Raw genomic sequence first — 27,964 nt, 5'->3', positions numbered from 1 at the left:
GGTTGATATTCTCTTTGTTAAAGTAGCAATAGAAAATTTCAAATAGGAAAATGAACAAGGTAGCAGCATATTAAAATTAATTTCAGTTGTTAACATTTAAACTGCAATTTAATCGTGGGTGGAATATTTTAAGTTATTATTTTGTGGTTAATAGGAATGGATTTAGTAATGTGGTTTGTCAAATCAATAGCTTTTTGGCACCTAGAATATTTGAAGAAAAAATATTTGAAAAATAAAAGAAACTTTATAAATAGAAATTTATGATAAATAATGTAATAAATAAGTAAAATTTATTGTTTTTAAAAAGTGAAAAAAAAATTGAAATTAAAACCATTCAAAATTCAAAAGCTAAATGACCTGATTTTTTTATGTGGGATTATAGATAAAAATGTACAGGTATTAATCTCCACATAGCAGTCAGAGATTCTTATGGCACTTTATTGTTATTAATTGAGCCAAGTTGTCTCACTCTCAGGCAGCTCTGTTAGATCAGGAGCCATTTTCTTCATGTTTGTCATTGTAGCTTCCTGGATTAACATCAATGTCCAGAACAAATTAGAAGCCCAATAATTTTTTTGATACGGGATCTTGCTTTGTTGCCCAGGCTGATTTTGCACTCCTGGCTCAAGCGATTTTTCTGCCTCAGACTCTCTAGTAGCTAGGATAAGCACAAGACACTGCAATAAAAACAGCCCAATAAATATTTTTAAATGGGCTGGGTGCAGTGGCTCACGCCCGTCATCCCAGCACTTTGGGAGGCCAAGGTGGGTGGATCACTTGAGGTCAGGAGTTCAAGACCATCCTGGCCAACATGGTGAACCCTTGTCTCTACTAAAAATACAAAAATTATCCAGGCGTGGTGGCACACACCTTTAATCCCAGCTACGCAGGAGGCTGAGGCAGGAGAATCACTTGAGCTCAGGAGGTGGAGGTTGCAGTGAGCAGAGATCGCCCCACTGCATTCCAGCCTTGGCAACAGAGTAAGACTCAGTCTTAAAAAAAAATCATAATTAAATGATTGTATGAATGTATGCTCTCTCAAGGGCCAGATCATATAATTTTTTTTTTCTTTCTTTTTTTGAGACGGAGTCCTGCTCTGTCTCCCAGGCTGGAGTGCAGTGACACCAGTGGCTCAATCTCGGCTCACTGCAGCCTCCTCCACCTCCCGTGTTCAAGTGATTCTCCCACCTCAGCCTCTGGAATAGCTGAGATTACAGGTGTGTGCCACCAGGCCCAGCTAAATTTTTTTATTTTTATTTTTAGTAGAGACGGGGTATTCCCCCTGTTGGCCAGACTGGTCTCAAACTCCTGACCTCAGGGGATCCGCGTGCCTCGGCCTCCCAAAGTGCCGAGATTACACGCGTGAGCCACCGTGCATAGCCTGTAATTTTAATAAAAATAATTTTTTATAAGTGTCCCAAGAATGGCACAAAGGATAATGCAAGTAAGAACATATGTTTTGTGTCTCATATTTCCTAAAGCTTGCTCCAAGTGGACAGCTGTTGAAAGAACAAGCGGCAATGTAGTATGGTACACTGTGCATTATAATTGACATTCAAATTTGCACTTAAAATGAATGGGTTAGACTAGACTATTTCCTAGGTTACTTTCAACCTTAAAATTTGTGACTCTGATTTAGTTCATAGCCAAAGTTACTGAAAATATATAAAATGAAAATTACTACAAAAATTGATATTTTGAAGGAACCTGGAAATAGTTCTTTCAGTGAAAAATGACCTGACCTCAGAATCAGGTAGCTCCATAGCTCAAGGAGTTTATTCCACTGTGAATGATAAGCGAGGGAAAATATAAGGGAGACCCTGAGGAACTTTGAAATTTCCCTGTGTGCGCTTAGGGACAATGCCGGACAAAAAAGTTATGGGTTGCTTCATTTAATCTTATTTCTTTCCTTCACTACTACTTGCATCTTCTGTTTTCATTAAGTGTTAAAAATATGGTGACTTTTTGAAACAATTTCTTTAATCAGGCTGAAAATGTAGTATTACAATGTAAAAACAAAATGTAGGAAATATTCAACACAACATTTAGGTGTCAATAACAAATTGCCTCTGTGTGTGCTATGTGTGTGTTTGTGTTTGTGTGTGTGTACATATATACATACCCCTCTCTCTATATATATGTGTGTGTGTATATATAATATAAAGGTAACATATTTTCTAATATGTTCTAGATGATTGAATTCATAAGGAACTTTATACTTAGTAGCACAAGTACATTTTTTAAAAGTTAAAAAAAATGGCATAGTTCTAAATTTTTTCACACCTTAAGATTACTTTAAATTTCTGATTCTAACTTTACAATATTTTAACTTTACAAGCTGCATTATATCCTAACTTCCGGTTTTAAATTGCTCCCTCAACTTATAATTTATTACTCTGGAGACACTGGTTGACTTTTTATGGGGTGATTATTTTCTAGTTGTTTCTTATTTCAATTCCCTTTTCTGCTTTCCCCCTCTAAGCACCCAGAAACACATGTACACATCTCTTCTCATTTACTTGATATGTGGTCTTTACAATGAGGCTGTCTTTCTGTGAAAATGAAATTCTATATCTTGTTAAAAATTCCAGAATATTGTGTCCCAAACGGGTATACATTTCTGAATACAAGACCCTAAATCTGAAAAGCCAGAAGGAAAAATGACTTACTTGTAATATCCGTAACTACTTATTATAATGCAACCTTATAGATTTACTGAGGTCGTGATTTACAAGCGTGCAAATTCTTATAAGTAAGGTTTTCATCTCTGAAAGTGTTTTACACCACAACAAAATAGATTTGTAGTTCACTTAATTATAACTGTATATCTTTATAGCACTTATTAGTCACGTCTTGTGTTCACCTTAGGGAGATCATATTCCAGATACATTTTTGATTTTGTCAAAAGTTCTGATTATTTTGCATTTAGCTTGATTTCACTAACATCTTGGGCTTAAAGACCCATGAATATTTCAAACAATTCATCCTCAATGTTGTATTTAAATGTTTATATTCATCATATTTTATGAACTTTTAGATAAGATATACCAATTGGTGCCCCCAGGACTTTGCCAGGTAATGTTAAGTTCAGGAGAAGCCAGCTGCAACTAAAGAAATTCAGACTTGACTATGTATGTGAGTTCTGGTGGTTAAAAAAAAAAAAAAAAAAAAAAAAAGATAAAACAAAGTAATTGTGCACAAAGATTGAAAAAAAAAATTTGAGCCAGCTGGCACAAAGAACTGTGATTTTAACCTTTATTTAAACATCTACAACTAGTATTTTCAAGTATGTAAAAGCCTATACCCTTGAAGCTAATAAAATATAAGGATATATATAAATGATTCAGTTGTGTTTACTCTTCATTTAAGTCATACTAAATCATATGCTTTATGAAAAATACTAATATGACTAATAAAATGCAATTTACTTTTCTTCTTCGTGAGAAATTAGAAGTCTCAGGAAGAACTTCAATTCCTCCTTTTATAAACATTCTTTGGGCATCTACTTCCTTAGCGAGAAGAAAATCACTCCTTGGGTTTGAGGACAATACTCAACTCAGTCCTCTAGACATGATCCCCCTCCAGGTTCTCACACTTTATCAATCTCCTCTAAATTCTGTTTCTTCAGACTCCTTTCTCATTCATCTCCTTTCTCCTATTTCTGTAATCTCTCCAGCTGCTTACTCTCTCTCTTCAGTAATGCAATATATTCATGACTCTGGGACATTTAGAACAAAAACAAAACCTCCTTTCCTAACGTGTTAGGAACTCTCAACCTCTCTTTCCTCATGGCCAGGCCTTAGAGAATAGGCTAAATTTACTGTGGTTATCTGTTTACCTTCCAAGCTTGCTTAAACCTGTTGTGATCTGTCTTCTGCCACTCAGTGGTAACTGATTTTGTCAAAGTCGGCAATGATTCCTAAATGTAGAATCTGAAGACCATGTTTTTGAAGCATTGTTTCTGATTTTATATATTTTGTTTGATTTATTTTGTTTTGACAGCACTGGGTACTGTTAATAATTTCCTCAATTCTTTTTTGGGGACCCTATTTTGGCCTAGATTTGTGAAATTGGCTAGGTAGGCACTGCTGCATAGAGTTTGTTACCATGAAACCTGTCAGAAATATCTGGATTTAGTGCCCTTGTTTTGCTGCTTATGGTCTAGATTACTTTGGTCACATTAATTTAATTTCTGTAAACTCAGTTTCCTTTTCTTTGAAGTGAAGATGATAATTATACCCACTTCATAGGATTGTTAGAATTAAATTTTTGAAATGTTAAAAGGCTTTGAGAGGTGATCTATAATAAGGTATATATGTATATGTGCCTGTATATGTATTTGACCTTCATCTGGTTCCCTGGCACACAGTAGAACCCTTGGGATCTCTGGAGTGATAGGAGAGTCCTCTGTATGTGAGTGAGATGACTGGTGGCTGGGGACCCTAGATAGCTTCAAGATGGGGGCTGTTCACTTGAAAGACCAAGGCATGGTTAGAGGGTTGGGACTTTCAGTCCCATTTCCCAACTTTTGGGAAGCAGAGGGAGGATGAAGGTTGGGTTGATCGCCAATGACCAGTGAAATCAATCAATCATGGCTATGTAATGAAGTCTCCATAAAAACCCAAAAAGACAGGATTTGGAGGAGATTCTGGATAACTGAACAAGTGGCAGTTCCTGGAGGGTGGCATGCCTAGAGAAGGCATGAAAGCTCTCTGCCCCTTCTCCCCTTCTTTACCTTGCCCTGTGCAGCTCTTCCCTCTGACAATTTATCCTTTGTAATATTCTTTATAATAAATGGATAAATGTAAATAAATTGTTTCCCATAGTTCTATGAGCTGTTCTTGGAAATTAATCAAATCCAAGAAAGGAGTCATGGAAAGCCTGATTGATAGCTAGTCAATAAGAAGCACAGGCCACAATCTATTCTTGCAACTGGCATCTGACGTAGGGGCAGTCTTGTGGGACTAAGCCCTCAACCTGTGGAATCTGACATGCTCTCCAGGTAGATAGTGTCAGAACTGAATTGAACTAGAAGACATCCAGCTGGTGTGTGCTGCAGAATCATCTGCAGAATTGTATGAGGTGTGTGTGTTATGGGGAAGCTCCACACATGTGTAGTCACAGAATTATTCTGCATTGTGAGAGTATAGTATGAAAAAAAGATTTTGGATTTTCCTATATCACAGGATTATTTTAATATCTGGTGCATGCTGAGCCCTCAATAAGTGATAGCTATTACTAATATTTTTAAACCATGAAGATACTCTTTTGTCCCCTTTCCTTCTTCTTCCTCCCACCTCTGTCTTTCCTTTTTTTTTTTTTCACTTTCCCTTCTCTTCCATTCATTTTCCTCTTTTCCCTCCCTCTCCTCTTCTCTCATCTGTTCTCTCCTCTTCTCAGTTTCTTTTTATTAACACTCACATACTTCAAACACAGTCCTGGCTTTAGCTACTGTGATATCCCAAATCTGTTGATCCAGACCACATCTTTCCCAAGTGCTTCCAAGCTGCATATGCATTCCATGCTAAACATTTCCAGCTAGGGATTTCATAGGCACCTTAAAGACAGCATGCTCCAAACTGAAGTGAATGCTTCTCACAATTACCCTCACATTTGCTCATTGCCTACCTTTCCTGTCTTAGTTATTGAGGCCAATCATGTAGTCCTAGTAGTTCTTTAATTTTACTATGTGTCATCTTTTATATGGCCATTCTTATGCCCTCTAGTTCATAATCTCCTTATTTTTCGCCTAGATTTTTATAATGGCCTACCATATGGGCTCACTGCCTGTGGTTTTACACACTTCTAATCCAATATTCAAACTGTTGCCATTTTGAAACTTTCAAAGTGCAAGTCCAATTTTCTTATATGACTTGTTAACTTCTTACACTTTCCCTATACAATTTCAAGATTATAAGAAAAAAAAAAATGTTGAAAAAACCAGCAAGGCATATAGGTCCTTTCCTAGTAAAGTCACTACCTATCCCTCCAGCCTCATCTCTTGCCACCTTCTACATGTAATAGCTGCTCTTTAAGCAACTTGCAGCTCTCCAAATATGGCATGCTTTTCACATGTGTCTCTCTACACTAGGAATGGTTTTTGCTTCCTTTTTTTTCCTTGCAAAATCATACCAACTCACAAACATTTTTTTAATGTAGGAAATTAATTACGTTAATTACATAATTGCTCTGTTTTCTATATATTTTTATTTTGTTTGTTATTATCTATGTATGGTAAGCGATCCTTAAGTAATACATTTTGATAAATGTTTGACGTGCTTGAAAATAATTTTTATTCTGCAGATATTGTGCATAATGATGTTTTATATATGCCAATTAAATCAAGTTGGTTAATCATGTTTAAATATTCAACAGTGTTACTGTTTTTTTGTTGTTGTTTATTTCTGTTTATTCTACCAGTTACTGAGAGAAGTATACTAAAATCTCCTACTATGATTGCAAATATCTGGATTTCTTCTTACTTTTCTGTTAAAATTTTATTTATATATTTTGGAGCTTGTTATAAGTTACAGAGAAACTCAGTATTGTTTTATTTTCTTATTGAAATTATTATTGTATCATTATGAATTATCTTGCTTTTTATCTTTAGTATTGTTTTCACCATAAAGTTTTCTTAATCAGATATTAGTATAACCATACCTCTTTATTTTAATTAGTATTTTGTAGTACAGCTTTTTCTATTCTTTTACTTTCACTTCTCTGGGTCCTCATAATTTAAGCATGTTTCCTATAAATAACATGACCTTTGGTCTTACTTTTTAAACCTATTCTGATAGTCTCTCTCTTTTGATTATAGTTTTTCATACTTTCTGAATTTACATAATTACTAAAATAGTTGTGTTTAAATCTAAATATACATTTTCTAGTTTTTCCATGTACTTTGGCATTTTTACTTCTCCTTTTTCTCTTTCTTTTGGATTAATTGGATATTTTTATTCCAGTTTTTCTCCTTTGTTAGCTATTATTATTATTAGAGATGGAATTTTGCTCTGTTGCCCAAGCTGGAGTGCAGTGGCATTATCACAGTGATGTACAACCTCAAATTCCTGGGCTCAAGCTATCCCCCCACCCCAGCCTCCTGAGTAACTGGGATTACCAATGTGAGCCACTGTGCCCAGCAGCTTTAATTATATATTGCTATATATTATCATTTCTTCCCTATATTCCTTTTTAGTGTTTATACTTAAGATTTCAACATACACAAACCCTATTGTGAACTGCACACGCGAGGGATCTAGGTTGTGTGCTCCTTGTGAGAATCTAACTAATGTCTGATGATCTGAGGTGGAACAGTTTCATCCTGAAGCCATCTCTCCCACGCCCAGTCCATGGAAAAATTATCTTGCACCAAACTGGTCCCTCGTGCCAAAAAGACTGGGGGCTGCTGCTCAAGACTGTGGAGTTTCTAAGTTCAGTAACCCCAGCATTGTGTCTGTGATGTATAGAAGATAAAGTGTACATGTGAATGAATCAATGATTTGCAGTTATCTATACTCTACCGCACAGATTATTAGATAATTTAGAATCTTATGTTCCACACTTTTACTCCCTTTTTCTTCTGTTGTCCTAATGCAAGCCCTTATTAGTTGTTGCTAGAAAAATTTTAAATGGTTTGTTGTAATGATTTTCTCTGAACACTTTCTCCATATCAGTGTATAATTTAGGGCCAAAGATGCAATTTTGAGCCTGACAAGAATGTATCATCTTACCTGGTAATGTTAACCCTTCTTCATATCATATAAAAGGAGTAAAAGTGTGGAACACAGATTCTAAATTCTCTAATAATCTGTGTGCTAGTGTGTAGATAATTTCAAATCATTGATTCATTCACATGTACACTTCACCTTCTACACATCACAGATATAATCCTGGGGATACCAGCTCTAGAAATTCTATAGTCTAAAGCAGTGGTCCCCACCCTTTTGGCACTAGGGGCCAGTTTTGTGGAAGACAATTTTTCCACGGATTGGGGGTGGGAGGGTTGATAGGAGTGCTTAGTCGAGTGTTCTGTTCTTACCAGGCACTTAATGGTATATGTAAAGTCATTGCTAAGGTTTCAGTGTTCTTAAATCTTTGAAAATTAATTATAATAATCAATTGAATAACATTTGTTACCTGGATTACCTTATTATGAGATGTTATCTGTGATTCTGAAGCACAAACCACTATTTTTCCCCTTCAAAGTGGCTGCCTCCTTCCATCTCTTTAAAGTGTGGCAAAAATGGGGAAAACCATTGTCAGTATTTTTTATTTTGTTTTCCTTTATATTCCATAATGTCAAAAGTGCATGTTTGTCTTCATTTAAAATCAAATTCTGTGAGTAACTTTCTAGTGTTAACATCTAAAAAAAAAAGACTTTGTTTTTAGATTTTTGTATATTGTATACCACAAATCCTCATTAAGCTATTCTTTATCACACTTTTCTTTCTCATTTGTAACTTCTCTATGATTCTCTGAACAATGTGCTAATGAAACTTCACTGTTCTTTATAGTTTATGTTAAGGCAAGACATTATTACAATTTCTTATAAGATTTTTGTGAACCTTATTGAAATTTAGAACATCAGTTGTCATTTTTATAGACTGGGTGTCTAAAGCTCATACCAATGAATAAAGTTTTATCTTGAAACCTTAAATGCAAACTTGCTGTATTATATAAATTTCCATCTGAAGTTTCCACACTGACCTCTTAAGAATTTTGGGAGAAAAAAAAGTCAAATTCTTTTCCACCTTTGGGAAGGAGCTACAGAGTGTCAGGAGTGCAAAGACAGAAACAGACCAGGTTCAAAATTAAAACCCGGGAGAGATAAGCCCACAGAACTATGTAGGGGCCAGATTGGGCCTAACAGTGAAGACAATGCTGTAGAGAAGGAATTTAGCTCTAATTTCATTGGTAACACATTAAAGAACTCAAATACACAACAATGGAAAAATAGAAAGTGGTTAAGTAATTATGTTAATTGACTCAGAAGAACATTATGCAGTCTTTAAAAAGACAATGAAAGCAGTGTAGCAATGGGAAGAATTTTTATGATGCAAGAGATGGGTAGGTAGAGTATATGCTTCTCTACAGATAATCAGAATACTTTGGCCCTCTAGTATAAAGCACTATTCAAATATATTTTCTGTGCTGATTATTTTTAATAGGTAAATTTTAGTTCATAATAGTGGATTTATGTTTTGTATTTTCATGATGTAATTAATAAAAATTATTTTTTATTCAACAAACAAATTCTGCTTATTTTGATAACATCAGTATGTCATTATAATTCTAAACATACTTTTTTTATTAAGTTAATGAAATGGTGAACAATAAACTATTTTGAATAACACAATACTGAATTAATAATTATTTGTTTATATAGTATGTTGCATTTTTATTCTCATTCAATCCAAAATGCTATCTAATTTGCATTCTGATTTTTTTTTACCTGTACATATATTGAAATGTATTGCTTAATTTCCAAGCATTTGAGGAAAGGATTCTAATTATTTCTTATGAATTGATTTCTGTATTCATTCTAAGATAGTGAATTACCATATTTTGAATAATTTTTATAGTATGAAATGTGCCATAGATGTGTCATGTGTCCATTATCTGTCATGAACTCAATACATGGTAAACTCTGGTGAATGTTCTGTGTACACTTGAAAATAGTGTGTATCTTTTTTTAAATAGACTGATTCAGTATTCTCAATATTTCAATTATGCCTATTTCATAAATTATTTCATTTGGATTTCCTATACCCTTATGAATATATTTGCTGTATTAGTTACTGTGGCATAATAAAGAATTTGCCTGGTCTTTGTTCCAGGTTCCTTCACAAACCTCTGGAATTTCCTGAGTGATAGAAATAAGGTGACTCATAGTGGGCTCCTATATAGCTTCAAGATGGGGACAGGTCATGACACAGACTAACCACGTGGTTAGAAGGTAGGGACTTTCAGCCACAGGACCTCTGGGGTTGGGGAGTAGGGGGCGGCTAAAGATTGAGCTTAATCACATGACTGGTGATTTAATCAATCATGCCTATGTAATACAACCCCAATAAAAATCTTTGGATGTTGAAGCCCCGCGGAGCTTCCTGACTGGCAAACACATTGATGTGTGGGAAGGGTAACATGGCCTGATTCTTTGTGGGGAAGACATGGAAGTTCTGCATTCAGGACTTTCCTAGACCTTACCCTATGTGTATCTTTCATAATATTAATAAACCTGTCATATGTATAGCAGTTTTCTGAGTACTATGAGTCTTTCTAGCCCTTTAATAACCCTGAGTGAATCATGGAAACCCCTGAATTCATAGCCAGTTGGTAAGAGTGCAAGTGGCATGGGGACCCACTGGGACTTGCAGCTGGCATCTGAAATGAGGGCAGTCCTATGGAGGATTTTGCCCTTAATTAAGCCTGTGGGATTTGCATCAACTTTTAGTGCTGGAATTGTATTGCAGTTGAAATTAGATTGTAACACAACTGAAGTGGAGTAGTTACTAAGAAAGATGTATTAAGAGCTGCAATCAGTTTTGGAATCATTAGTTTCCTTTGTCAATTTGTTCTGTGTACATTTTGAAGGTATCTTAGATATATCCCAATTTAGAATTGTTATATCTTCCTGGGGGGAATGATTCTTTTATAATTATGAAACATTCCTAGTTGTCTCTAGTAATGATTCTGCTGTTAAAGTTACTTTGATATTTTGGTTTGTGTTCTCATGGTTTACCTTGTTGTAACTTTTTTCTTTCCATTTTTGATGTCCTGTTTGTTTTGTTCTGTTTTTGTTTTTTTAGAGAAGGGATCTCACTATATTTCCCAGATTACATCAAACTCTTGGGCTCAAGTCATCCTCCTGCCCCAGCCTCCCAAGAGCTGGGATGACAGGCACATGCTACCACACCCAGTCCTATGTCCTTATCTTTAAAATTTGTCTCTTATTAGCAGGATATAGTTGGATTGTAAAAAAATTCAAGTCTTGTGATTTTCAAGTTTGGATTATATATTATATTATGACAATATATTTACTGGTATATTTATATTTACATTGTCCTTTGTATTATTTTTAATCTATTGCTCCATCTGTTTTATCTTTGCTTTCCTTTTTTCTTGCTGCCTTTGAAATGATCAAGTTTTTTTAAATTCATTCTCTCTATAAGCTTATTAGTTATACATTTTATACTACTTTGTTAGTGATTTACAGATCACAACATGCATCTTAACTTATTGGAGTCTAATATAACTTAGTCCATTTGCCATTTTCTAGGCAATTCTAAGAATTTAGAATACTATGGTCCCTTTTATGATTAGTATTACTTTTGTCATGCATTTTAATTCTCCACTTACATCATTATTTATTATAGTCATTATTTATTTAGATTTAACTGTATATAACACTTTCCATTTGTGTTTTCAACTTGGATGGTTGTTTTTTTATTTCTGCCTGAAGAATGCCTTTTAGTTTTCCATTTAGTTTATTGACATCAAGGTTTTCAGTTTTTATTTGTCTGGAATTGCCTTTATTCTGCCTTTGTTTTTGAAGGCTATTTTCTTTGTGTGTATAGAAGTTTAGGTTGGAGCCTCCAATCTAAACCTCCATGTCTCAGCTGTAAGTATTGTCTCTAATATATCTTTTTACTGTTGGTCCTATTTCTTGATCAGCCTATTAATATTTTATGAATCCAGAGATTGCACACAAAAGATTATAGAGTCTCTATATAACAATTTTCTTTCTCCAGAGAAAATTTACACTATTCTATTGTAGGCAGCTAAAGTAGGACAGATTACCTCAATCCAATGTCGTAGCTGTCTTGAAGTGAGTTTGCAGTTTTTGTAAACCTAAGGCGATGTTTGGTTCACACTCACTCCTACATATTCACAGATCTAACACAGAGCCGGAAGCCTTTTTTTTGGGGGGAGGAGGGGTCTCCTCTTTTCTGGTCCAGAATTCTTGCTGGTCCTCAGACCATGAGACTGCTGAAACTATGTAAAAATAGTAGCTAGTCAATTTTATTTAAAAACTTCTTCAAAATGAAAATACATAGCCATTGTACAACTAAATATCCATAATAAATAATAATTAATTAGTTGAAAAGCCACTAATGCATCCACTAATAAATTAATATACATGGCACAATGTCAGGACCACCACTTAAGATACAGCATGCCTCCTGGAGTTGCACAATATAGTAGTACTGACCTGTAGTTAGGTTAATTTTACATTTTGAGAAAAGGAATAAAAAATATAAAGTAGTTCATTCAAAATACATGCAACTGTTATACACTATGTGTCAAAATTGCATATTCAAAATAGATAAGTCATTATAAGGACAGTATCAGTGCACAATTTCAATGCATAGCAGTCAAAACAATGCCATTGAGAACTTAGGACCTTTGCATTCTCCAGCATGCATCCAATTAAATCTGCCTTTCTCATCCTATACTCCTCTTTGTATTTGAGTCCCTCTTTGCTTCTTTTTTCTCTTTTCTCTCTATTAATTTTTCAATAATCAATATCCCCAGAAATCTTCAGCCAAGGACTATTAACCTGTATTTTCATATTCCACGTTAGATAAACTAAGTTTCTTAAAAAGTACACATTTGCTGAAGTTGTTCATTATTGGGACAATAGTAAACAAACAGCACCTGAGGGGTAATCATGATAAAAGTGGTAGGAATGCCATTTGGGGTGATTTGAGTCATTTTAAATACAAGGTTTTTCCAAACTAGGAAAAGAAAAAAAAAATGAAAGCATTAGTTCCTTCACATATCTTAGAGGTCATCTTCAGTAAATGCTTTGACCTCAAGTTGGATTGGTATATGAGTTCAGTCTTATTTTATTAGCTATTTCTAGGCTAAAGATCCTACTCAGATTATCTAAATGAAAAAAAAAAATACTACTGTAACAGGCAACCATTTGTGACTGTCCTTTTGTGCCTGGTCTTCAGATTTCTACTTTTTCGCTCTTATCATTTGGGCAAGCCTAATTCCTACAAATATTGAGCTTGCCTTGTCTGTACCATGGTGACAACAACAACTTTTTTTGCAGAATTGTAAAAAACAAACATTTACATCACAATTGCCATTGAATAGTCCCTGGGACATCGTAGGTAGGTTTTTCTTTTGAAATTCTGGTAAAACAAAAGGATTTCTAAGTAAAATGTCAAGCCAATTTCTTTTTGCTTTGTGTGCATTTTAACAATCCCATAGGAAATTCCTTATAAGCACTTTCAACTTATCTGCTGCTTTGTGTGTGATTTGGGTTGTTGTTTTCCTGTTTCCAATGTTATAGATGGAGAAAATTGAACATTCAGACTTCAGGATTTTAAAGAGTAGAAAGTTTTACAAGAAAATATATTTTTCAACTGAGTATAATAGTTGATTATATGGAACATAGCTTAGAATTTAAAAACTACTAGAGATGTATTTTTCTCACATTATTTCCCATAGGTACTATTTAAATTTTTCTCATCTTCTAATGCTATTCTTTTCCCCCACATTCTCTCCCTACCACAAGTTCTGTAAAGTTTATTTAAATGCAAAAATGTAATTTTGATGTCAAAATTAGAATCAGTTGAGTAGACTATAAACTATAGATGAGTTTTAGTTATATATAAAAACACCTTAAAATAGTTACTGTTCCTTTCCCATGTAATCCAAATTCTAGGATACATTTTAAGGAAATAACCAGAAAAGAGGGAGTAACAGGTAATAATTGCTGAAAATATTTAAATATATTTTAAAATCTATTTATATCAATATGAAAACATATTTTGAAAATATTTAAATATTCCATAAACTCAGGACAATTTGCACACATTGTTATTTCCATGTAGTGGATTAGCTTATTAAAATGCTACTTAATGTATATTTAAATATAAAGAGATATTTGCATTATAATTTATAGTATAAAAATCAGAATTACAAGTTCCATTTTAACTTTAAAAAACATACATACTAGCTGGGCATGGTGGATTATGCCTGTAATCCCAGCACTTTGGAAGGCTGAGCTGGGCAGATCACTTGAGGTCAGGAGTTTGAGACTAGCCTGGCTAACATGGTAAAACCCCGTCTCAACTAAAAATACAAAAAAATTAGCCGGGCATGGTGGTGCATACCTATAATCTCAGCTACTTGGGAGTCTTAAGCAGGAAAATCGCTTGAACCCAGGAAGGGAGGCAGAGGTTGCAGCGAGCCAAGATGGTGCCACTGCACTCCAGCCTGGGTGACAGTGTGAGACTGTGTCAAAAAAAAAAAACGAAAACCATACTAAACACATATAAGGAAATACACTAGAATATTGGCTGCAATAAGATTTAGATGGTACATTTTGAAATATTAATTTTCTTTTTTCTGATATTTTGTTTTCAAATGAGTACTTTTTTAAAAGTGAGCATTATTTTAAAATATGTGGTCTTGGAAACAAATTTAACTTATTATTAAATGTATTATCCATAAATTCTGTTCATAGCATTTGACTATTTCCATGGTGTAAATACTTCCACAATGGCTGATTTTAAACTACCAGTGTTTGAATAACTAGCTGATAGAGATTCTGAAAATTTAATAATTTGGTCTGTGAGCTGGTATGAGCCATTCTAACATACCATTTCAGGGATCCCACTAATCATTCTGAAAACTAGGAAAATAAAAGGAAAGAATCAAATAGTTATAATCCTATTATAATTGAACTATCCCTTGGGTAGCCAAATAGTATATAGGAAATATCTCTTTATAAATAATTACTTTAGCTATAAATAAAAACAAGATAATAAAATTAAATATCACAAATTTATATCCTCAATGTATTAATGGATCTAGGCTTTGAGCTTCCATGGGAGGAGGTAAGAGAGTGAATGAGAGAGAGAGAGATTGCTATTCACAGCATAAGGGGCAAGAAAACAGTGATTAAATAAATGTTTTAAACTATGTGTTTCAATTTAATCTGCATGCAATTATTCCCTGATCTATAAGTTGTATATTTTACTATTCCTCCCACTTTCTAGTCTGTTCCTATTACTTTTTGTCAGGGTTTATATTAAAGACTGCCTTTAGTCTATTTTGTTTTTTCTTGGTGGATTGCTCTAGTTCCCTATATGAATTCAATATTTACCACCATTTGTTTATTAAGCGTGGCTCTTTCATTTTTTAAAATTTTTGAATTCTTGATTTTTGAATCATCTTTTGTATGTCTGAATTTCAATACTAGTTTGCTTTTCAGCCATCCAATAACCCATGCATACTCTTTTAAGTTGTCTCCTGTGAACAATTGCCATTTGCCTTTATACTCGAAAGTCAACTTTCTGAATAACAATTTTCACTCACACATTGTTTTCCCCATCAGAAAATTGAAGACAGTGTTTCACTGTATTCTGGAATTGAATGTTGCTGTGATGAAATTTAAGGGCATCTTGAATAATTTCTTCTTGAAGTTGACTTGCTTTTTCTGCCTGTTTGCCGAAGGTATTTTTTTAAATCAGGGACACAATAATTTAATTATGATTTGTGTAATTTCTGAATATTCTGTTAAAGGTTTTTCCTGATATATAATATAACCTCTTCAGATTCAGATCCTCATATCTTAGAAATATTACTGTATTATATTCCTTAAATTTTTTATTTCACTCGTGTTTCTAATAAGTAGTTTTTCATATATTCAATTATCTTTGTGTGTCTATATATCATCTTTCAATGAGAATCTGTTTCCCTTGTCTCTGAATTTCCTATATTTGCTTCAAATCTTTTCTTTGTGTCAGTTATTTGACTTTTTATTTTGTTTATCTTGTTTCTTGCTATTTCTAATCTATCCAATCAATTTGACTGTTTTGGTTCTCAATTTTCTTAGTTGTGAAATCTTGTATTTCCACTCATTTTTGTTCTCTTTCGTCTCATCTCTGAGATGCATTTTATTGACTCCTACTTACTCTTATCAAATTATTCTGTATTTCAAAATGATCTCTAGAGTATGCTTTTAGTCTTTGGATTATGTTTCATGCAGGCAGTTCTTTGTCCTTATTTTGTATATAATGTTCTTGTTTAGTCTTTCCTTTTTTTTTTTTTTTTTTTTTTTTTGAGACAGGGTCTCACTTTATCACCCTGGTTGGAATGGAGTGATATGATCTCGAACTCACTCAAGCCTTGACCTCCTGGACTCAAGCAATCATTCTGCCTCAGTCTCAATGTAGCTAGGACTACAGGCATGTGCCACCATGCCCAGCTAATTTCTTTTGTGTATTTTTTTCATAAAGGTGTGGTTTCACCATGTTAAGCTCAGGCAATCTGCCCACCTGGACCTCCCAAAGTGCTAGGATTAGAGGCATGTGCTACTGTGCCCTGCCATATATAATGTTTTATTTCTTTTTCTTCTCTTCCACCTCTAACCTTATCCTTCTTTTCCTTTTTTTTCTCCCTATTGCGATATATTTACCTAGTTCATGTATGCTATTTCTTTGAATTCTTAAAATGAGCAACTTGGCTCAGATCTTGTATTTGCACTGACTTTAGGTGACTGAATTATCCTAGACAACATTCTCCACCTTTTAAGACTATTTTCTCTACACTACTATATTTAAAGGCTAAATAATTTGATCTACATATTTTCTTTAGCTTGCGTATTTGGTAATATTCATGAACCTTTCCTGTACATATCCAAGGCCTCTCTAGTTGTGAACTGGATCGGGTCCCAAAGACATCTCTTCAGCATTTCCCACTCTCCCTCCATCATCAACATTTTCTATCTCTTCTAGATGATCCCAGCAGTAGAAAAACAGGTTCTTACATGCCATAGTTTTAAAAGTGCTTGATTGACTTCTCTTTCTCTCCAGTCATTGCTGCATACCCCTGTCTCCATTTACTGCAAACTTCCTTAAAATATTTTCTATATTTACTTTCCCCAACTCTTTCCCTCTTATTCTCCCTGCAACTCAGTAGGCCTTCAGTCTTTACAGTACATAGAAACCACTCTTGTCATGGCCAACAATAATCACCATGTGGCTAAATTCAGTAGTCAATTCTCAGTCCTCATCTTATCTGATTATTAATTAGCAATATTTAACATAGTACTTGACATAGCAGATGACATTCTTAGTGTCGTCTGCTCTTGACATCCAGGACACCATCCTGTCTCACTGACCAGCCATTTTCAGTTTCCTTTTCTGGTTCCTTCTGATCTTAACTTATTAAAGCTGTAATGCTCTTAGGCCCTGCCTTTTAACTTCTTCTTTTCTATTTCTCAAAACCTTGGTGAGAGCTTTAAATGCTATCCATATGTTGAGAAGACCTTATGTTTTATCTCCAGTCAGACTCTCTTCACTAAAGTCCACACATCAAATCTCCATTTGGATGTCTAATGGGCATTTCAACATTTACATATCTAGAGCCAAACTCCTGATCTTTTTCACAGTTCCTGCTTCTTTAATATTCTTTCCCATCTCTAATGGCTACATTTTTATTTTCAGGGTATGATTTTCTAGACATACTTGACTCATTTCTTTTACACCCTCATCTAATCAGTCAGAAAATCCTACTGGCTCTACTTTCCAAATATATCCACATTTCAGCCTCTTTTTATAACCTCTTTTGCTACCACTGTTTCTCTGAATTGTCGATATATCTTCCTAATTGGTCCCCTTGCTTCTATTCTTGCTTCTCCTATTGTCTATTTTTGAGACCATAGTCAGAATGGCCCAATTAAAAATGTTAGATCAAGAGTATCCTGTGTTTGAAACTCTCCATTGCTTCACTTCTCACTCCATGTAAAACTTAAAATACTCAAGAATGATATGAGGCCTATGCAATAGACCTGCCTCTAGACCCAGCCCAATTACTCTTTTATCCCATCTTCTATTTGATACTGACCTCTACCTAGCTCATCCCATCTAAGTGGCCCTGTCTAGCTGACTGTTTCTCATGCTTGCCCTTGTACCAGCTGTTTCTGCCGACTGGAATCTCCCCCTCCACCTAGCTACATGGTTCATTCTCTCACTTCCTTCCAGCCTTTGTTCATTTGCCACCTTCTCCCAGAGGCCTTCCCTGACCATCCTATTAAAAATTAGAACCCCTTTCCCCTCAGTTCTTTTCAATCTCTTTTTTCTCCTTTATTTTTCTTCATACCATTTAAAATATTCTAGTAAGAATATGATATCATATAAGAATATTGAATATAAAATTTATATTAGAACATGATAAATGCTGTGAAGAAAATTAAAGAAAATTTACTTGGTTTGTTTTTAAAACCTGTCTCTATGATAGCGTAAGTTCCATAAAACCAGAGATTTTTGTCTGATTCGTTCACTCATATTTCCTCAGTGCTTAGAACAGTGCCAGATACATAATAGTTTTCCAATAAAGAATGGTCAAATAAACAAATAAATCAATGAAAAAATGAATTGCAGACGGGTGAGGCCTTAGCTGAAGCTGAGTGTAATTCATGCTATGAGACGTGGGCTTTTTCATATTGTTTCATAAATTTCCATGTCAGGGCACACTCATCCCATCTAAAAGTCTGACAATCCGTTGGTTTTTTGCTCTTTTCTTGAACTCAGTACAGTGTGCCTGAAGATAGAAACTCCTGATGATATTTTCTCACTGATATTTCCCTGTATTATGTAAGTTGTTTGTAGTTAGACTTATCCTGATTTTCCTAGGGCTCATGAGCCACTCCCTCAGTTAGGTTCACTCAAAACTACAGAGTACTGATGAGAATGTGCAGGGTTTTTGTGACTCATCATTCCTTACATACTGGCTTCTTGAGAGATGGGGCAAGACATGATGATGCTGAGATCATCTGTTTTCTTGCTTTGGCTTTCTACTTTTTCTGGCTGCTATTCTGTTGTACTCCTTTCATAATTTGGATTGTGCTTGTGACTTTAGTTGTTGTTATTTTTAACGTTTTTTTAAAAATTTTGTTAAGTATTGTGGGAGGGAGATTTTTCAGTTCTGCTTTTATCCTATCTTTACAAGAAATCCAGATATTAGTTTTTAATGAAGCAATAGTCAAAAATAAATCAACAATCTGTGCTATTGGTATATTTTTGTTTCTTGTTTTTTTAATTATTATTTTAGTTAAAATGTGCAGCCATTTGTTGCAGATTTCAAGATCATTATTATTATTATTATTATTTTTTTCAGGTTGCTTTTTACCTTTCCAGCTATAGATTTTACTGTGGAAATTTCTAAGTAACATTTGCCTAAACTGTATAATTATGTACTTTTCTTTGGTTTCAACATGAACATCCTTGTTTTGTGATATGTAAAAGCTTTTATAATTAACAGTAAAATTCAACAGTATTACATATGATCAAGAAAAAAGTAAGTTTTCTCCTATGCTAAAGCAGATCTTTATGAGGAGATTTTTCTAAATCTTAAACTTAATATGAAATTTGAGCAACATGGACTTTTTATTAAAATTCTTTTAACATCTTACATGAAAATGACACATACCTTTAAATTTTAATTTCAGCCACTCTAGTAACAAGATGCCTCATTAATAAGTTCTCTGCTATTTAAAGGTGGTCAGCATGGTTTGCATCAGAAATAAAAACTGAGTCATTATATGAGAGCCTACCTGACCCACAGTGGACTCATGGAGACTAGACTACATTTTTCTTTCCTGAAATTCTTCAATTTACTAAACAAATGGTCTAATCATACACCCTTGTTTTCAGGAAAAAGAAAAGTTCTTATTGAATGTTCACGTTTCACTAGAGCTCACTTAGTAAGGGCTGTCTATAGCTGTTTGTTCCTGTTCCACTTCCTGCTCACAGTCAGGGGAACTGTTTCTCAGGCTGTCACCTTTAAAATTTGTTGAGCCTCAGCCTCAATAAGTTACATTGAGGCAATAACATAAGAATGGAATAAATAATAGAAAACCTAGGAATAATGAAAAATGTAGGCATCAGAAGAATGTGTGTATAAATATGAAAAGGATGAAAAATGTTAGTGATAACTTGCTAATTTATGCTTTCTTTATTAATATTTTGAAATCATATGCATTTCTCCAACAGACTCTCTAAAAGCGTTGCAAACAGAAGGTGAATAATGGAATAGACACTTATAGTATTACCGCCCGTTCTCAAAATTCTAACTCAGCATAAAAATTTTTAAATTATAGTTTCCAAGTAATTATCTTATACTGAGTGTAGGATAATTCAAATTAATTTTAGCTAACAAAAAGATATTGGCAGAAATGTATGCTTATTCTAACTAAAGATTTTAAATAACAGAATGTATAACTTTCTCTACTAATTGGGAGATTTCTGTTGGTAGATGATAGAAAACATGATGGGGAGAAAAATATTGCCTTTTTCTGTCATACTAGAACTTAACTGAAGCATTTGTATTGAGGTCACATATTTTGTTTATGTAACATAATCAATAATGTTAAATAATTGACATTTATTAAGTTACTAATTCCCATATACATTATAGTGAAATGATTATAATTGGGTATGTAGTAAAGGATGTGTTTAATAAAGAGTTTTGCTAATTATTTTCTAGCTTTTCTCAGATTGAGTTGGCAAGTAGTTCTAAGTGTATATGCTGCCTGCTTGTGTTATTTTCTGTTTTGATTTTCTTTAATGCTTGAGAAGTAAAGGGAATAAGTAAATTTCAAAACTATTTCCTCATTTGTATTTTAAAGAATGCTTTTTTTTTAATACAACTCATCTTGAATAATGCTTCTTTTGTCCTGTGTAACATGCTCACAGGAACTTCTGCTTTAAAAAAAAAAAAAGGGAAAAGATGGAATCATGAAAATTTGGTTATTTTTCATAGCATTTTAATATGGATATTATTTTTTCTTTTCTAATGGAGTCATGAACTTCTATGTTAAGTATAACAGCAGAAAAACAAACAACTCCTGAAGAAATATTTGGCAGACAAAATGAATGCCCCATGCTGAGTCTCACCTTTCAGCAAAGTCAAAGCATAACCAAAGGTACATTTGTAGGAGATTATTAGATAAGAGAAATGATTCACACACTGCCGGGATACAGATATTGCTCTGTGGGAACTTTCTTCAGAGTTAGGATGCTTCAGAGAGAATGGGCTAAACTGTACAGATGCCTACACAAACATAGGGGGCACGCGTATGATTTTCCAACAGCAAGATCATTTTATTTTCGAAACCTAATGTTTTCTTGCTACCTTCTAGATTATGCAGTCTATTTTGCTGGGTAACCACGGCAGTGCAGTAATTTTCAGGTTAAAGCTTTCCAGGAAACAAAGCTTACATTTTTTCTAGCAGCGGGAAACATTTGACTGAAAAGCAAATCACAATCTTTTGAGACTAGATGCATGCTGTGTAATTTTGAGTTCAGCATGTGTCTTGGGGAGTGTATTTAATAAATTTTTTTCCCTGAGGCAGCTCTATTTTGTCTGCCTAGGGATACAAAGGACATTCTGTTCAACTGTTAAAACTCCATATTGACCTAGGCAAGTACTTATAATTGGTAAAAAGCAAATGAAAAATTGCAAATTAATTTGCTATTCTCTTTACAATATATTCTTATTGAAAATACTTTTGGGGGGCATATAAATAGATTATTTTAAGATTTTTTATGTTTAAGGCAATACAATAAAATTGCTGAAAATGATATTACTAAATATTTTGCCTTTATTAAAGTATTAGTCATCTCATTTATAAGACACATTTGTTGTCATTGATTTTCAACATATGTATGCATGTTTGTGTGTGTAAATCATTTTGGAGTATTTGTTTAATGTACTCATGAAACTTGGAAGCACAAAAAACAGTTCTCTCTTCTCACAATAGTAAAATTTAAGAAAAAAACAGCAAATATTTAGATTCATGTGGATAATAGCTATTTACTGATATATACAGATGTTAATAAGCTCAATAAATTAATTCAGCCATTTATTTACTTATTTTATTTTATTTTTTATGATTTTTTTTTTTTTTTTTTACCAAACTTCTCATGTAGAATTCAATGGAAAGTTAAAATTTTAGAATTTGGCTTACTTTGTAGTTCTGTTTTTTTGTTTTTGTCTTGAACATCCCTTTCCCAAACATTTAAAATTATAATATTTAGCAAAATAAGTTGTTTTACTGCCAAAAAACTGAGTTTCCTTTGAACACTGTAAATACAGATCATTAATATAGAGTTTACCTGCATTTATTTAGTTTTTGAGATCTATTTTTTTCAAAGTGAACTGCATAATATATTACTCCCTTGTATTGCCTTATAGAATCTGAATAGTAAATGCAATACTAAAAATAAAATGCAGAAAGAGTAGCTTGTCACATAAAAGCGAATACTGTACAAAAAGTTTGTGGTGGTTTTAAGGCTAATATTTCATTTCTAATATTTAATTTGATATTTGAGCATTACAAACTGATGTCTTGTGTTTTTGTATATCAGGTTTTATGCTATACTTTAGCTTAGCGAGAAATAGAATTGCATAAATAAAATTTGGTGACTTAAAAAAGAAAATAGGAGGAAACTACTAGGAATAACAGGATAAAGGAAAGGAAAAATAAAAGCAGAATAAGAAATATTCTATGTACAAAATGAAAAGGACTCAACCAGAAGAACTATATGGTCTGTCATAATTTATTTGCCTTTTAAATTGTTTATTATATATCTATATTCAATATAGATATTCAATTCTTCTCTGAAACACTAAAATATGAGTTCTGAAGAATGGAAACACTGTCATTTGTTAGCTACATCAGAAACATTTGTTAATTATTTTACATTATCATTTTTTCTTTTTTATTTTATCAGCAATGGGTGTGGTTTAATTTAGGATTTAGGAAAACAGTGTAAGTATGTGGCATATATATTTTCTTAATGTTGCATCATTCCATACATTTAATCATTATGATGGCAAAATGCTAATGTCACATTGTGTAAAAGCTTGTGGAATAAAAGATATTGTTGTAGCTATCTTTGACCACTGTTTGCTTCCTGGTCATAAATATTCAAGTATCTCCCACAAAGAAAATCCTTACTCCTTCCTCAAAACTAGAATCCCATTACTGCATTTGCTTGAAGTCTATAATCTCATCATTTAAGTCGTATCAATTTCTGAGTGATTCTTCCCAGGGCTGGTATCTCAGGATTAGCTACTTGGACATAGCTTCTCTTAGTCCAAAGGCAAACCAGGAAGTTAATTTATTTGCCCTCCATTTATCAAACATATAATGTGGAGGCAAAGACCAGATGAATTCTAGACACATATAAGTAAAAGAGAGCAGAGCTGTAGGCACATAAACATCACAGATCCACAGCAATTCTAAACTTTAGTCAGGCAAATGAATTTGTGAGTTCTTTGATTGGGGCAATTCTGCTCCCCTGGATTGATTCTTTGTTGTTCTTCACTCTGCCCACTAAGTAAATGTTCATTTTCTGTGAGGAGGGCATTTATGTGCAACTGAAAAGCTTCTCAGCACGCTACCTGCCTGAAGGAATTTGGAGGCAAAAAGGCAACTTTTTAATTTTAAAATGTCTGTATCTCTCCAGCTCATGGACATATAAGTTATTTCAAAACCTCGTGGGTTTTCTAGATACCAAATTATACATTTACTCCATTTGACATAATTCATACCCCCAAATCTCTTTGAGATAACCCTGTCTCTGCTATACTTCAGGGTTCTGTGGGACAATTTTCTTAAAAGTTGTTTGTGTTGAATCAAAGGTGAGTCATTGAGAAATTCCTTAGGACTGATAGAAGCCCATTTGTCCAGCTAAACTGTTCTATAGGGCACCTTGTTAAATCTGTTTAACAACTTACCAAAGGATTTCACAGTAGGCCTTCGATTTGATATTTACTCCTGAAACATTATGGATTCCATCTTTGCAAAGAGTCCTTTTTCAATAAGGTAGTTGTTTGTTAGGGGGTGACCAAGGAGGAAAAGCAATTTCATCTTTGATCTCAGCAAATACTGGCTTTTTAATATTTTCACCAAATTCTGCTTGAAAATGGAACAGTATCTCCTTTACTACATCTCATTTCTTATATATTTTTTCATGGTAATGTAAAATAAGACAGTTGGCACTTACAGCATTTTGTATAAAAAATCTTAGCCAGAACTAAGTACATTGGGTACACTTTTCATATTCCATGTTATTCCTGGCCACACTTTTGATAATTTTGCTGTACTAGCAGCAAGTAATAACTTGTATATCCCTTTTTTCCTACAGTTTTCTCTGTTGCATGCAATAGCAGTTTTCACTTCCCTTAAAACTCCACTAATATTCTCCTTGGGTAACTTTAGACCTATTGCCACTAACAATTCCCAAAGTCAATGCTACATGTTTTAGATTTCTATTACAGCGGCATCCCACTTCCAGATATGAATTATGTTTTAGTTATCCATTGCTGCACTACAAACCACATCAAAAGTTGGTAACTTCAAACAGTAACAATAATCAGTTTATTTGTATACACTTCCTTAATAAGAACTGGGCTGGGTTCTGTTTTGTTTTGCTTTTTCCTCAGGGTCTTACCAGTGTTATTCTTGTGGCTGTGTTTCACTGTTCAGTTTGGAGGCTGTAATAACTGATGTTTTACTCTTTTTGTACAGACTAAATGTCTCTTGGTCTCTAGGTGGCCTATCCTGCAAAGTAGCTAGACATATTATAGTATGACTCAGTACTACTGAAAACTGAAAAATTGATGTCTTCAGGCCTTCTTAAGGCCTGGGATCAGAAATCTCAGGACATTACTTTTGCCATGTTCTTTGTCAAAACAGTCCCTGAGGGCATTCTAGATTCAAAGGGAAAAGCAGACTCTACCTCTTGACTGGAGAGTGCTAAGGTCACATTTCAGGAGAAGATTAGGAATGGGAGATTTTGGTGTAGCCATCTTAGAAATACAATCTTCCAAAATATATAATACAATACATTAGTATAGATATTTGAACTTCTAACCTCATTGGGTGTTATAATGATATAGTCTCATAAGTTATTCAATTTAGTATCCTATACATTGCAAGAATCTCTTCTTCTTGTGGAAATATAATAAAATATAAAATCTGCCAACTCCAAAATTTCTCCTCACAAATATAGAAAAAAACAAAAAACAAAAAACAGTTTTTATCATTGAATGAGCATTAAACTGACTACAATTCACATTCTAGGTGATCCCTAAAGAGATGGCAAAGAACAAAAGAATCTAACTCTTCTATAGCCAAGCTGATGCAATCCATTACATACATGTTGGATTGTATGTTTAAATGTTTCCATTCAAAGGAAAAATTAAACTTACATGTTTTCAACAAATAGGAAGTGACATCTTGGAGTCAAATATCTAGGCTTAAACTTCTGAGGAGTCAGGGAGAAAGAGTGCCCCCTCCTTGATGTTTATATTTCAAAAAAGATGTTTTCAGAGGTCCCCATGTAAGACATTCCTGGGATCAAAACTGGCAAGAGGCTCATTGAATTTTAAAAAGATTTGCATATATCTCAAAGAGACAGAGAAAAACTTTTACAATTTCAGGTGTTCTAATAGAAGGCAAGTAGTTCTTCGATGGTTGGGAAAGGAGTTCTCTTTCCCTTTGGCACCAGGGAAAATTTTTAGTGTAAATATTTTTTAGATTTGTATCTACCCTATATTCAGCACCATTTTTACCAGATGACCATCTAGGTGTGTACTGAGTGCTTTAAAGAGGAAATCGCTATAGCATTGTAAATTGTACTTTATTGGCAACTAGTCATGAAAGTATTCTTTACATGTAATGATAAAGTTGGTACAACTTTTACCCATTTATCCTAGGGCATCATTTATTCTCTTCACTGTCCTCTTGCCTTTTAATTGCTTGCTTTCATTATCATTGCCCCATTGAGTTCATCTTCATCACTGCCACTCAAGAGTTCTTTGCAAACCTGATCATGTTACTTTTCTTCTCAAATTGTCCATTAGGTTTTCCGTGCTTTCAGAATAAATTTCACACTTGTTTTCACATTACACAGAGAATATTTTATGCTTTCTTTTGCCTACCTGTCTGACTTGCTTCCTTACACTTGCACCACTCTTTAGCTATAAGTTAAAATCTTTAGTTAAGGGCATCATGCCTTCTTAAGTCTCTGTGCCTTTGCACGTACTGTTGCTTTCATGCTAAGCATTCTCCTATCCCTTCTTCATATAAACTAATATAATGCCTGTTTATTATTCAAAGATTCAGCTGATGCTTTATCTCCTCTGAGAGGCCATTTCTTTCTACATATAGCTTCTGTCCAGTGACTCTTTTTGATACTCTCTCCTATGTCTTCTGCATTTCTGTAACTCTGGCACCAAGTACAAAGCATTTGGTGCCCAAATTTTACCAAATAAATGTTTTATAACTTTAAAAGTTCTTTGAGGTAGGTCATCTAATTGTGTTGGGGGGTTGAGGTAAGAAGAAGCTGGAAATTTATTTAACATCTTTTGTTTTTTAAAGAGGAAAATTAAGAAGCTGATAAGCTGTTTTCTCCTTCGGTAAAAAAGCCCAAGATTGCCAATATGTGGGCTTTCTGTAGAGTAACTTTCTTTTAAAGTGAGTATGGGTTTGGAGTAACTTTAAAAGAAAATGTTCTGCCAGAATTTGAAATGGTGGACTTAGGTCTCAGCCAAGATGAGGTTAACACCTCACCAAAGTTAGAATATATTAAGAAATACAATTATCCTAAGTATAAAAATTAGGAAAAAATAATCCAAAAAATTGCAAGTTAGTGAATCAGAAAGAGAATAGAAGAATGCATTTGCAAAGTAAACTGAGGTCGTATTAACTAAATTCCTTATGCTGTAAATGGGTTTGGCTATGTATTTACTTGCCTTTTAATAGGTTTAATTATGTGCTTTTTGCCAATGACTGGTGTTTCGGAAATGGGAACTTCAATATCAGAAAAGAGAAAAGAGAAAGGATATGGGAAGTCCTAAATGTAAGCTCTTTGAGGGAGAGATGTTTAGAGATATTAAAGGTTAGGAACACAGAAAAAGGGCAGTGGAAATTGGCATGTTAGTTTTCAGATTTCATGCTGCATATGTTGCCTATGTGGTACTAACCTATACATGCAGACAGTACTTTGTGAGCTGTTTTGTGTTATTACTTCGATTATAACAGTGAAACCGGGAGATACATGGAAGCAAGTACTTCTTCACTGAGTTTTTAAAAAGTTATCCTAGTGTCTCTATAATGTAACCAATTACTTAGTGGAAATGTACAGATAGAGGCTGAGAATGGCTATCATTTTTGGGAGGGACGAAGGAAGAGAATCTAATAAAGTGACAAACAGAATAGTAGAATGTAAGTAATGGCATGGAAATTAAGAAGAGAGAGAGAGAATAATTAGTATTGCCAATGGCTGAAGAGAGGTTAAGTAGAATGAAGACTGAAAGAACTCATTGGCTTTGCCAAGTAGGGAACTATTGGTGGTCTTAGCAAGAACAGTTTATGTAGAATGATGAGGGTGGAAAATGTGGAAATCAGCCTGTCATAAATTAGAATAAATGAGGGGAGGAGTGGGAATATCAATAACATTACTATCATATTTATGTATCCATTACCAATGTGTAATATTGGATTGTATTTGTAAAAAATTTACAAATTATATACCTAGATAATACTATACTAGCTGTCATTGAAATCTGTTCTTTCCTTCTTGAGCCAACACAGCTGTAGGAAAATGAATCTTCCCTGGATTTCTTGGTGTTCCTATGAGGTCCTGACCATCTGAACTACAGAAATTGATACACTGTGAGATAATGTTTGCTTTATTTCCCCCAGAAAAAAATGTTCTCTTCATATAGTATGGATACTAGATCTGCAGTCTTTTGTCGCCTTAATTGTAGTCAGTTGATCCCATCTAGAGATTAAGAGTTCTCCTAATTTACCTAGAGCCAAACACTTACATTCTGGGGTAGGGACCTTCACCCTCTTCAGAAAGAGACCTTTGAAGGAAATAAGAGAATTATTTCCCTGTATGTTTACATTTCAAATGAAGAGAAAACC

General features: G+C 33.9%; 1 protein-coding gene across 2 annotated transcripts in view; it reads left to right on the top strand.

The window, feature by feature from the left end:
• Positions 1 to 27,964, top strand: part of STPG2 (sperm tail PG-rich repeat containing 2) — a 663,016-nt gene that overhangs the window by 581,709 nt on the left and 53,343 nt on the right. The gene's annotated exons all lie outside the window — the stretch shown is intronic.

Source organism: Chlorocebus sabaeus, chromosome 7, assembly GCF_047675955.1.
Source record: "Chlorocebus sabaeus isolate Y175 chromosome 7, mChlSab1.0.hap1, whole genome shotgun sequence".
NCBI lineage: Eukaryota > Metazoa > Chordata > Mammalia > Primates > Cercopithecidae > Chlorocebus > Chlorocebus sabaeus.
This window is presented reverse-complemented; position numbering and strand designations above follow the sequence as displayed.